General features: G+C 48.4%; 29 non-coding genes and 1 pseudogene across 29 annotated transcripts; all 30 read left to right on the plus strand.

The window, feature by feature from the left end:
• Nucleotides 1-63: 63 nt before the first annotated feature.
• Nucleotides 64-182, plus strand: LOC145808438 (5S ribosomal RNA). Its single transcript, XR_014351901.1, has one exon. It is a non-coding gene; the product is annotated as a 5S ribosomal RNA (ribosomal RNA).
• Nucleotides 183-381: 199 nt separating this feature from the next.
• LOC145809616 (5S ribosomal RNA) lies at nucleotides 382-500 on the plus strand. Its single transcript, XR_014353177.1, has one exon. It is a non-coding gene; the product is annotated as a 5S ribosomal RNA (ribosomal RNA).
• Nucleotides 501-697: 197 nt separating this feature from the next.
• LOC145809617 (5S ribosomal RNA) lies at nucleotides 698-816 on the plus strand. The gene has a single exon (XR_014353178.1). It is a non-coding gene; the product is annotated as a 5S ribosomal RNA (ribosomal RNA).
• A 197-nt stretch (nucleotides 817-1,013) lies between these two features.
• On the plus strand, nucleotides 1,014-1,132 carry LOC145809619 (5S ribosomal RNA). Its single transcript, XR_014353180.1, has one exon. It is a non-coding gene; the product is annotated as a 5S ribosomal RNA (ribosomal RNA).
• Nucleotides 1,133-1,328: 196 nt separating this feature from the next.
• On the plus strand, nucleotides 1,329-1,447 carry LOC145809438 (5S ribosomal RNA). Its single transcript, XR_014352986.1, has one exon. It is a non-coding gene; the product is annotated as a 5S ribosomal RNA (ribosomal RNA).
• Nucleotides 1,448-1,644: 197 nt separating this feature from the next.
• Nucleotides 1,645-1,763, plus strand: LOC145809288 (5S ribosomal RNA). Its single transcript, XR_014352806.1, has one exon. It is a non-coding gene; the product is annotated as a 5S ribosomal RNA (ribosomal RNA).
• Nucleotides 1,764-1,962: 199 nt separating this feature from the next.
• Nucleotides 1,963-2,081, plus strand: LOC145808439 (5S ribosomal RNA). The gene has a single exon (XR_014351902.1). It is a non-coding gene; the product is annotated as a 5S ribosomal RNA (ribosomal RNA).
• A 197-nt stretch (nucleotides 2,082-2,278) lies between these two features.
• LOC145808441 (5S ribosomal RNA) lies at nucleotides 2,279-2,397 on the plus strand. The gene has a single exon (XR_014351904.1). It is a non-coding gene; the product is annotated as a 5S ribosomal RNA (ribosomal RNA).
• Nucleotides 2,398-2,594: 197 nt separating this feature from the next.
• LOC145808442 (5S ribosomal RNA) lies at nucleotides 2,595-2,713 on the plus strand. Its single transcript, XR_014351905.1, has one exon. It is a non-coding gene; the product is annotated as a 5S ribosomal RNA (ribosomal RNA).
• A 199-nt stretch (nucleotides 2,714-2,912) lies between these two features.
• Nucleotides 2,913-3,031, plus strand: LOC145808443 (5S ribosomal RNA). Its single transcript, XR_014351906.1, has one exon. It is a non-coding gene; the product is annotated as a 5S ribosomal RNA (ribosomal RNA).
• Nucleotides 3,032-3,228: 197 nt separating this feature from the next.
• Nucleotides 3,229-3,347, plus strand: LOC145808444 (5S ribosomal RNA). The gene has a single exon (XR_014351907.1). It is a non-coding gene; the product is annotated as a 5S ribosomal RNA (ribosomal RNA).
• Nucleotides 3,348-3,543: 196 nt separating this feature from the next.
• Nucleotides 3,544-3,662, plus strand: LOC145809620 (5S ribosomal RNA). The gene has a single exon (XR_014353181.1). It is a non-coding gene; the product is annotated as a 5S ribosomal RNA (ribosomal RNA).
• A 198-nt stretch (nucleotides 3,663-3,860) lies between these two features.
• Nucleotides 3,861-3,979, plus strand: LOC145808445 (5S ribosomal RNA). Its single transcript, XR_014351908.1, has one exon. It is a non-coding gene; the product is annotated as a 5S ribosomal RNA (ribosomal RNA).
• A 198-nt stretch (nucleotides 3,980-4,177) lies between these two features.
• On the plus strand, nucleotides 4,178-4,296 carry LOC145808446 (5S ribosomal RNA). Its single transcript, XR_014351909.1, has one exon. It is a non-coding gene; the product is annotated as a 5S ribosomal RNA (ribosomal RNA).
• Nucleotides 4,297-4,492: 196 nt separating this feature from the next.
• On the plus strand, nucleotides 4,493-4,611 carry LOC145808447 (5S ribosomal RNA). The gene has a single exon (XR_014351910.1). It is a non-coding gene; the product is annotated as a 5S ribosomal RNA (ribosomal RNA).
• A 198-nt stretch (nucleotides 4,612-4,809) lies between these two features.
• Nucleotides 4,810-4,928, plus strand: LOC145808448 (5S ribosomal RNA). The gene has a single exon (XR_014351911.1). It is a non-coding gene; the product is annotated as a 5S ribosomal RNA (ribosomal RNA).
• Nucleotides 4,929-5,125: 197 nt separating this feature from the next.
• Nucleotides 5,126-5,244, plus strand: LOC145809621 (5S ribosomal RNA). The gene has a single exon (XR_014353182.1). It is a non-coding gene; the product is annotated as a 5S ribosomal RNA (ribosomal RNA).
• A 197-nt stretch (nucleotides 5,245-5,441) lies between these two features.
• On the plus strand, nucleotides 5,442-5,560 carry LOC145809622 (5S ribosomal RNA). Its single transcript, XR_014353183.1, has one exon. It is a non-coding gene; the product is annotated as a 5S ribosomal RNA (ribosomal RNA).
• A 201-nt stretch (nucleotides 5,561-5,761) lies between these two features.
• Nucleotides 5,762-5,880, plus strand: LOC145808449 (5S ribosomal RNA). The gene has a single exon (XR_014351912.1). It is a non-coding gene; the product is annotated as a 5S ribosomal RNA (ribosomal RNA).
• A 195-nt stretch (nucleotides 5,881-6,075) lies between these two features.
• LOC145808450 (5S ribosomal RNA) lies at nucleotides 6,076-6,194 on the plus strand. The gene has a single exon (XR_014351913.1). It is a non-coding gene; the product is annotated as a 5S ribosomal RNA (ribosomal RNA).
• A 199-nt stretch (nucleotides 6,195-6,393) lies between these two features.
• On the plus strand, nucleotides 6,394-6,512 carry LOC145809661 (5S ribosomal RNA). The gene has a single exon (XR_014353222.1). It is a non-coding gene; the product is annotated as a 5S ribosomal RNA (ribosomal RNA).
• A 196-nt stretch (nucleotides 6,513-6,708) lies between these two features.
• Nucleotides 6,709-6,827, plus strand: LOC145808452 (5S ribosomal RNA). Its single transcript, XR_014351915.1, has one exon. It is a non-coding gene; the product is annotated as a 5S ribosomal RNA (ribosomal RNA).
• A 195-nt stretch (nucleotides 6,828-7,022) lies between these two features.
• LOC145808453 (5S ribosomal RNA) lies at nucleotides 7,023-7,141 on the plus strand. The gene has a single exon (XR_014351916.1). It is a non-coding gene; the product is annotated as a 5S ribosomal RNA (ribosomal RNA).
• Nucleotides 7,142-7,338: 197 nt separating this feature from the next.
• On the plus strand, nucleotides 7,339-7,457 carry LOC145808454 (5S ribosomal RNA). Its single transcript, XR_014351917.1, has one exon. It is a non-coding gene; the product is annotated as a 5S ribosomal RNA (ribosomal RNA).
• A 195-nt stretch (nucleotides 7,458-7,652) lies between these two features.
• LOC145808455 (5S ribosomal RNA) lies at nucleotides 7,653-7,771 on the plus strand. Its single transcript, XR_014351918.1, has one exon. It is a non-coding gene; the product is annotated as a 5S ribosomal RNA (ribosomal RNA).
• Nucleotides 7,772-7,969: 198 nt separating this feature from the next.
• On the plus strand, nucleotides 7,970-8,087 carry LOC145812393 (5S ribosomal RNA; annotated as a pseudogene).
• A 183-nt stretch (nucleotides 8,088-8,270) lies between these two features.
• LOC145808456 (5S ribosomal RNA) lies at nucleotides 8,271-8,389 on the plus strand. The gene has a single exon (XR_014351919.1). It is a non-coding gene; the product is annotated as a 5S ribosomal RNA (ribosomal RNA).
• A 197-nt stretch (nucleotides 8,390-8,586) lies between these two features.
• LOC145808457 (5S ribosomal RNA) lies at nucleotides 8,587-8,705 on the plus strand. Its single transcript, XR_014351920.1, has one exon. It is a non-coding gene; the product is annotated as a 5S ribosomal RNA (ribosomal RNA).
• Nucleotides 8,706-8,903: 198 nt separating this feature from the next.
• On the plus strand, nucleotides 8,904-9,022 carry LOC145808458 (5S ribosomal RNA). The gene has a single exon (XR_014351921.1). It is a non-coding gene; the product is annotated as a 5S ribosomal RNA (ribosomal RNA).
• Nucleotides 9,023-9,214: 192 nt separating this feature from the next.
• Nucleotides 9,215-9,333, plus strand: LOC145810186 (5S ribosomal RNA). The gene has a single exon (XR_014353758.1). It is a non-coding gene; the product is annotated as a 5S ribosomal RNA (ribosomal RNA).
• The last annotated feature ends 161 nt before the right edge of the window (nucleotides 9,334-9,494 follow it).

The raw sequence follows: 9,494 nt of genomic DNA on the forward strand, positions 1-9,494 counted from the left end.
TCCATTCAATTTCATTTTTTTCCCCGTCTACTGCTTAAAACAATAAAGTCGCGGTTAATCTTCGGGTGCGATCATACCAGCACTAATGCACCGGATCCCATCAGAACTCCGCAGTTAAGCGTGCTTGGGCGAGAGTAGTACTAGGATGGGTGACCCCCTGGGAAGTCCTCGTGTTGCACCCCTTTTGTCCCTTTTTCCACCACCCCCCCCCCCCCTTTTTTTTTCCCCGGACAGCCTGTCCGATTTTTAGCCCATTCAATCGCCTTCGCCTCCTTTTCGACAATTTCTCCCTTTTAAACCATTTCCAGATTATCCTGTTCCATTCAATTTCATTTTTTTCCCCGTCTACTGCTTAAAACAATAAAGTCGCGGTTAATCTTCGGGTGCGATCATACCAGCACTAATGCATCGGATCCCATCAGAACTCCGCAGTTAAGCGTGCTTGGGCGAGAGTAGTACTAGGATGGGTGACCCCCTGGGAAGTCCTCGTGTTGCACCCCTTTTGTCCCTTTTTCCACCACCCCCCCCCCTTTTTTTTTTCCCCGGACAGCCTGTCCGATTTTTAGCCCATTCAATCGCCTTCGCCTCCTTTTCGACAATTTCTCCCTTTTAAACCATTTCCAGATTATCCTGTTCCATTCAATTTCATTTTTTTCCCCGTCTACTGCTTAAAACAATAAAGTCGCGGTTAATCTTCGGGTGCGATCATACCAGCACTAATGCATCGGATCCCATCAGAACTCCGCAGTTAAGCGTGCTTGGGCGAGAGTAGTACTAGGATGGGTGACCCCCTGGGAAGTCCTCGTGTTGCACCCCTTTTGTCCCTTTTTCCACCACCCCCCCCCCTTTTTTTTTTCCCCGGACAGCCTGTCCGATTTTTAGCCCATTCAATCGCCTTCGCCTCCTTTTCGACAATTTCTCCCTTTTAAACCATTTCCAGATTATCCTGTTCCATTCAATTTCATTTTTTTCCCCGTCTACTGCTTAAAACAATAAAGTCGCGGTTAATCTTCGGGTGCGATCATACCAGCACTAATGCATCGGATCCCATCAGAACTCCGCAGTTAAGCGTGCTTGGGCGAGAGTAGTACTAGGATGGGTGACCCCCTGGGAAGTCCTCGTGTTGCACCCCTTTTGTCCCTTTTTCCACCACCCCCCCCCTTTTTTTTTTCCCCGGACAGCCTGTCCGATTTTTAGCCCATTCAATCGCCTTCGCCTCCTTTTCGACAATTTCTCCCTTTTAAACCATTTCCAGATTATCCTGTTCCATTCAATTTCATTTTTTTCCCCGTCTACTGCTTAAAACAATAAAGTCGCGGTTAATCTTCGGGTGCGATCATATCAGCACTAATGCACCGGATCCCATCAGAACTCCGCAGTTAAGCGTGCTTGGGCGAGAGTAGTACTAGGATGGGTGACCCCCTGGGAAGTCCTCGTGTTGCACCCCTTTTGTCCCTTTTTCCACCACCCCCCCCCCTTTTTTTTTTCCCCGGACAGCCTGTCCGATTTTTAGCCCATTCAATCGCCTTCGCCTCCTTTTCGACAATTTCTCCCTTTTAAACCATTTCCAGATTATCCTGTTCCATTCAATTTCATTTTTTTCCCCGTCTACTGCTTAAAACAATAAAGTCGCGGTTAATATTCGGGTGCGATCATACCAGCACTAATGCACCGGATCCCATCAGAACTCCGCAGTTAAGCGTGCTTGGGCGAGAGTAGTACTAGGATGGGTGACCCCCTGGGAAGTCCTCGCGTTGCACCCCTTTTGTCCCTTTTTCCACCACCCCCCCCCCCTTTTTTTTTTTCCCCGGACAGCCTGTCCGATTTTTAGCCCATCCAATCGCCTTCGCCTCCTTTTCGACAATTTCTCCCTTTTAAACCATTTCCAGATTATCCTGTTCCATTCAATTTCATTTTTTTCCCCGTCTACTGCTTAAAACAATAAAGTCGCGGTTAATCTTCGGGTGCGATCATACCAGCACTAATGCACCGGATCCCATCAGAACTCCGCAGTTAAGCGTGCTTGGGCGAGAGTAGTACTAGGATGGGTGACCCCCTGGGAAGTCCTCGTGTTGCACCCCTTTTGTCCCTTTTTCCACCACCCCCCCCCCTTTTTTTTTTCCCCGGACAGCCTGTCCGATTTTTAGCCCATTCAATCGCCTTCGCCTCCTTTTCGACAATTTCTCCCTTTTAAACCATTTCCAGATTATCCTGTTCCATTCAATTTCATTTTTTTCCCCGTCTACTGCTTAAAACAATAAAGTCGCGGTTAATCTTCGGGTGCGATCATACCAGCACTAATGCACCGGATCCCATCAGAACTCCGCAGTTAAGCGTGCTTGGGCGAGAGTAGTACTAGGATGGGTGACCCCCTGGGAAGTCCTCGTGTTGCACCCCTTTTGTCCCTTTTTCCACCACCCCCCCCCCTTTTTTTTTTCCCCGGACAGCCTGTCCGATTTTTAGCCCATTCAATCGCCTTCGCCTCCTTTTCGACAATTTCTCCCTTTTAAACCATTTCCAGATTATCCTGTTCCATTCAATTTCATTTTTTTCCCCGTCTACTGCTTAAAACAATAAAGTCGCGGTTAATCTTCGGGTGCGATCATACCAGCACTAATGCACCGGATCCCATCAGAACTCCGCAGTTAAGCGTGCTTGGGCGAGAGTAGTACTAGGATGGGTGACCCCCTGGGAAGTCCTCGTGTTGCACCCCTTTTGTCCCTTTTTCCACCACCCCCCCCCCCCCTTTTTTTTTCCCCGGACAGCCTGTCCGATTTTTAGCCCATTCAATCGCCTTCGCCTCCTTTTCGACAATTTCTCCCTTTTAAACCATTTCCAGATTATCCTGTTCCATTCAATTTCATTTTTTTCCCCGTCTACTGCTTAAAACAATAAAGTCGCGGTTAATCTTCGGGTGCGATCATACCAGCACTAATGCACCGGATCCCATCAGAACTCCGCAGTTAAGCGTGCTTGGGCGAGAGTAGTACTAGGATGGGTGACCCCCTGGGAAGTCCTCGTGTTGCACCCCTTTTGTCCCTTTTTCCACCACCCCCCCCCCTTTTTTTTTTCCCCGGACAGCCTGTCTGATTTTTAGCCCATCCAATCGCCTTCGCCTCCTTTTCGACAATTTCTCCCTTTTAAACCATTTCCAGATTATCCTGTTCCATTCAATTTCATTTTTTTCCCCGTCTACTGCTTAAAACAATAAAGTCGCGGTTAATCTTGGGGTGCGATCATACCAGCACTAATGCACCGGATCCCATCAGAACTCCGCAGTTAAGCGTGCTTGGGCGAGAGTAGTACTAGGATGGGTGACCCCCTGGGAAGTCCTCGTGTTGCACCCCTTTTGTCCCTTTTTCCACCACCCCCCCCCCTTTTTTTTTTCCCCGGACAGCCTGTCCGATTTTTAGCCCATTCAATCGCCTTCGCCTCCTTTTCGACAATTTCTCCCTTTTAAACCATTTCCAGATTATCCTGTTCCATTCAATTTCATTTTTTTCCCCGTCTACTGCTTAAACAATAAAGTCGCGGTTAATCTTCGGGTGCGATCATACCAGCACTAATGCATCGGATCCCATCAGAACTCCGCAGTTAAGCGTGCTTGGGCGAGAGTAGTACTAGGATGGGTGACCCCCTGGGAAGTCCTCGTGTTGCACCCCTTTTGTCCCTTTTTCCACCACCCCCCCCCCCTTTTTTTTTTCCCCGGACAGCCTGTCCGATTTTTAGCCCATTCAATCGCCTTCGCCTCCTTTTCGACAATTTCTCCCTTTTAAACCATTTCCAGATTATCCTGTTCCATTCAATTTCATTTTTTTCCCCGTCTACTGCTTAAAACAATAAAGTCGCGGTTAATCTTCGGGTGCGATCATACCAGCACTAATGCACCGGATCCCATCAGAACTCCGCAGTTAAGCGTGCTTGGGCGAGAGTAGTACTAGGATGGGTGACCCCCTGGGAAGTCCTCGTGTTGCACCCCTTTTGTCCCTTTTTCCACCACCCCCCCCCCCCTTTTTTTTTCCCCGGACAGCCTGTCCGATTTTTAGCCCATTCAATCGCCTTCGCCTCCTTTTCGACAATTTCTCCCTTTTAAACCATTTCCAGATTATCCTGTTCCATTCAATTTCATTTTTTTCCCCGTCTACTGCTTAAAACAATAAAGTCGCGGTTAATCTTCGGGTGCGATCATACCAGCACTAATGCACCGGATCCCATCAGAACTCCGCAGTTAAGCGTGCTTGGGCGAGAGTAGTACTAGGATGGGTGACCCCCTGGGAAGTCCTCGTGTTGCACCCCTTTTGTCCCTTTTTCCACCACCCCCCCCCCTTTTTTTTTCCCCGGACAGCCTGTCCGATTTTTAGCCCATTCAATCGCCTTCGCCTCCTTTTCGACAATTTCTCCCTTTTAAACCATTTCCAGATTATCCTGTTCCATTCAATTTCATTTTTTTCCCCGTCTACTGCTTAAAACAATAAAGTCGCGGTTAATCTTCGGGTGCGATCATACCAGCACTAATGCACCGGATCCCATCAGAACTCCGCAGTTAAGCGTGCTTGGGCGAGAGTAGTACTAGGATGGGTGACCCCCTGGGAAGTCCTCGTGTTGCACCCCTTTTGTCCCTTTTTCCACCACCCCCCCCCCCTTTTTTTTTTCCCCGGACAGCCTGTCTGATTTTTAGCCCATCCAATCGCCTTCGCCTCCTTTTCGACAATTTCTCCCTTTTAAACCATTTCCAGATTATCCTGTTCCATTCAATTTCATTTTTTTCCCCGTCTACTGCTTAAAACAATAAAGTCGCGGTTAATCTTTGGGTGCGATCATACCAGCACTAATGCACCGGATCCCATCAGAACTCCGCAGTTAAGCGTGCTTGGGCGAGAGTAGTACTAGGATGGGTGACCCCCTGGGAAGTCCTCGTGTTGCACCCCTTTTGTCCCTTTTTCCACCACCCCCCCTCCTTTTTTTTTTCCCCGGACAGCCTGTCCGATTTTTAGCCCATTCAATCGCCTTCGCCTCCTTTTCGACAATTTCTCCCTTTTAAACCATTTCCAGATTATCCTGTTCCATTCAATTTCATTTTTTTCCCCGTCTACTGCTTAAAACAATAAAGTCGCGGTTAATCTTCGGGTGCGATCATACCAGCACTAATGCATCGGATCCCATCAGAACTCCGCAGTTAAGCGTGCTTGGGCGAGAGTAGTACTAGGATGGGTGACCCCCTGGGAAGTCCTCGTGTTGCACCCCTTTTGTCCCTTTTTCCACCACCCCCCCCCCTTTTTTTTTTCCCCGGACAGCCTGTCCGATTTTTAGCCCATTCAATCGCCTTCGCCTCCTTTTCGACAATTTCTCCCTTTTAAACCATTTCCAGATTATCCTGTTCCATTCAATTTCATTTTTTTCCCCGTCTACTGCTTAAAACAATAAAGTCGCGGTTAATCTTCGGGTGCGATCATACCAGCACTAATGCATCGGATCCCATCAGAACTCCGCAGTTAAGCGTGCTTGGGCGAGAGTAGTACTAGGATGGGTGACCCCCTGGGAAGTCCTCGTGTTGCACCCCTTTTGTCCCTTTTTCCACCACCCCCCCCCCCCCCTTTTTTTTTTCCCCGGACAGCCTGTCCGATTTTTAGCCCATTCAATCGCCTTCGCCTCCTTTTCGACAATTTCTCCCTTTTAAACCATTTCCAGATTATCCTGTTCCATTCAATTTCATTTTTTTCCCCGCCTACTGCTTAAAACAATAAAGTCGCGGTTAATCTTCGGGTGCGATCATACCAGCACTAATGCACCGGATCCCATCAGAACTCCGCAGTTAAGCGTGCTTGGGCGAGAGTAGTACTAGGATGGGTGACCCCCTGGGAAGTCCTCGTGTTGCACCCCTTTTGTCCCTTTTTCCACCACCCCCCCCTTTTTTTTTTCCCCGGACAGCCTGTCCGATTTTTAGCCCATTCAATCGCCTTCGCCTCCTTTTCGACAATTTCTCCCTTTTAAACCATTTCCAGATTATCCTGTTCCATTCAATTTCATTTTTTTCCCCGTCTACTGCTTAAAACAATAAAGTCGCGGTTAATATTCGGGTGCGATCATACCAGCACTAATGCACCGGATCCCATCAGAACTCCGCAGTTAAGCGTGCTTGGGCGAGAGTAGTACTAGGATGGGTGACCCCCTGGGAAGTCCTCGTGTTGCACCCCTTTTGTCCCTTTTTCCACCACCCCCCCCCCCCCTTTTTTTTTCCCCGGACAGCCTGTCCGATTTTTAGCCCATCCAATCGCCTTCGCCTCCTTTTCGACAATTTCTCCCTTTTAAACCATTTCCAGATTATCCTGTTCCATTCAATTTCATTTTTTTCCCCGTCTACTGCTTAAAACAATAAAGTCGCGGTTAATCTTCGGGTGCGATCATACCAGCACTAATGCACCGGATCCCATCAGAACTCCGCAGTTAAGCGTGCTTGGGCGAGAGTAGTACTAGGATGGGTGACCCCCTGGGAAGTCCTCGTCTTGCACCCCTTTTGTCCCTTTTTCCACCACCCCCCCCCCTTTTTTTTTCCCCGGACAGCCTGTCTGATTTTTAGCCCATTCAATCGCCTTCGCCTCCTTTTCGACAATTTCTCCCTTTTAAACCATTTCCAGATTATCCTGTTCCATTCAATTTCATTTTTTTCCCCGTCTACTGCTTAAAACAATAAAGTCGCGGTTAATCTTCGGGTGCGATCATACCAGCACTAATGCACCGGATCCCATCAGAACTCCGCAGTTAAGCGTGCTTGGGCGAGAGTAGTACTAGGATGGGTGACCCCCTGGGAAGTCCTCGTGTTGCACCCCTTTTGTCCCTTTTTCCACCACCCCCCCCTTTTTTTTTCCCCCGGACAGCCTGTCCGATTTTTAGCCCATTCAATCGGCTTCGCCTACTTTTCGACAGTTTCTCCCTTTTAAACCATTTCCAGATTATCCTGTTCCATTCAATTTCATTTTTTTCCCCGTCTACTGCTTAAAACAATAAAGTCGCGGTTAATCTTCGGGTGCGATCATACCAGCACTAATGCACCGGATCCCATCAGAACTCCGCAGTTAAGCGTGCTTGGGCGAGAGTAGTACTAGGATGGGTGACCCCCTGGGAAGTCCTCGTGTTGCACCCCTTTTGTCCCTTTTTCCACCACCCCCCCCCCTTTTTTTTTTCCCCGGACAGCCTGTCCGATTTTTAGCCCATTCAATCGCCTTCGCCTCCTTTTCGACAATTTCTCCCTTTTAAACCATTTCCAGATTATCCTGTTCCATTCAATTTCATTTTTTTCCCCGTCTACTGCTTAAAACAATAAAGTCGCGGTTAATCTTCGGGTGCGATCATACCAGCACTAATGCACCGGATCCCATCAGAACTCCGCAGTTAAGCGTGCTTGGGCGAGAGTAGTACTAGGATGGGTGACCCCCTGGGAAGTCCTCGTGTTGCACCCCTTTTGTCCCTTTTTCCACCACCCCCCCCCTTTTTTTTTCCCCGGACAGCCTGTCCGATTTTTAGCCCATTCAATCGCCTTCGCCTCCTTTTCGACAATTTCTCCCTTTTAAACCATTTCCAGATTATCCTGTTCCATTCAATTTCATTTTTTTCCCCGTCTACTGCTTAAAACAATAAAGTCGCGGTTAATCTTCGGGTGCGATCATACCAGCACTAATGCACCGGATCCCATCAGAACTCCGCAGTTAAGCGTGCTTGGGCGAGAGTAGTACTAGGATGGGTGACCCCCTGGGAAGTCCTCGTGTTGCACCCCTTTTGTCCCTTTTTCCACCACCCCCCCCCCCTTTTTTTTTTCCCCGGACAGCCTGTCCGATTTTTAGCCCATTCAATCGCCTTCGCCTCCTTTTCGACAATTTCTCCCTTTTAAACCATTTCCAGACTATCCTGTTCCATTCAATTTCATTTTTTTCCCCGTCTACTGCTTAAAACAATAAAGTCGCGGTTAATCTTTGGGTGCGATCATACCAGCACTAATGCACCGGATCCCATCAGCACTCCGCAGTTAAGCGTGCTTGGGCGAGAGTAGTACTAGGATGGGTGACCCCCTTGCACCCCTTTTGTCCCTTTTTCCACCACCCCCCCCCCTTTTTTTTTTCCCCGGACAGCCTGTCCGATTTTTAGCCCATTCAATCGCCTTCGCCTCCTTTTCGACAATTTCTCCCTTTTAAACCATTTCCAGATTATCCTGTTCCATTCAATTTCATTTTTTTCCCCGTCTACTGCTTAAAACAATAAAGTCGCGGTTAATCTTCGGGTGCGATCATACCAGCACTAATGCACCGGATCCCATCAGAACTCCGCAGTTAAGCGTGCTTGGGCGAGAGTAGTACTAGGATGGGTGACCCCCTGGGAAGTCCTCGTGTTGCACCCCTTTTGTCCCTTTTTCCACCACCCCCCCCCCTTTTTTTTTTCCCCGGACAGCCTGTCCGATTTTTAGCCCATTCAATCGCCTTCGCCTCCTTTTCGACAATTTCTCCCTTTTAAACCATTTCCAGATTGTCCTGTTCCATTCAATTTCATTTTTTTCCCCGTCTACTGCTTAAAACAATAAAGTCGCGGTTAATCTTCGGGTGCGATCATACCAGCACTAATGCACCGGATCCCATCAGAACTCCGCAGTTAAGCGTGCTTGGGCGAGAGTAGTACTAGGATGGGTGACCCCCTGGGAAGTCCTCGTGTTGCACCCCTTTTGTCCCTTTTTCCACCACCCCCCCCCCCTTTTTTTTTTCCCCGGACAGCCTGTCCGATTTTTAGCCCATTCAATCGCCTTCGCCTCCTTTTCGACAATTTCTCCCTTTTAAACCATTTCCAGATTATCCTGTTCCATTCAATTTCATTTTTTTCCCCGTCTACTGCTTAAAACAATAAAGTCGCGGTTAATCTTCGGGTGCGATCATACCAGCACTAATGCACCGGATCCCATCAGAACTCCGCAGTTAAGCGTGCTTGGGCGAGAGTAGTACTAGGATGGGTGACCCCCTGGGAAGTCCTCGTGTTGCACCCCTTTTGTCCCTTTTTCCACCCCCCCCTTTTTTTTTTCCCCGGACAGCCTGTCCGATTTTTAGCCCATTCAATCGCCTTCGCCTCCTTTTCGACAATTTCTCCCTTTTAAACCATTTCCAGATTATCCTGTTCCATTCAATTTCATTTTTTTCCGCGTCAACTGCTTAAAACAATAAAGTCGCGGTTAATCTTCGGGTGCGATCATACCAGCACTAATGCACCAGATCCCATCAGAACTCCGCAGTTAAGCGTGCTTGGGCGAGAGTAGTACTAGGATGGGTGACCCCCTGGGAAGTCCTCGTTTTGCACCCCTTTTGTCCCTTTTTCCACCACCCCCCCCCCTTTTTTTTTCCCCCGGACAGCCTGTCCGATTTTTAGCCCATTCAATCGCCTTCGCCTCCTTTTCGACAATTTCTCCCTTTTAAACCATTTCCAGATTATCCTGTTCCATTCAATTTCATTTTTTTCCCCGT

Source organism: Camellia sinensis, chromosome 14 (assembly GCF_055761805.1).
Source record: "Camellia sinensis isolate YWXY chromosome 14, ASM5576180v1, whole genome shotgun sequence".
Taxonomy (NCBI): Eukaryota; Viridiplantae; Streptophyta; class Magnoliopsida; order Ericales; family Theaceae; genus Camellia; species Camellia sinensis.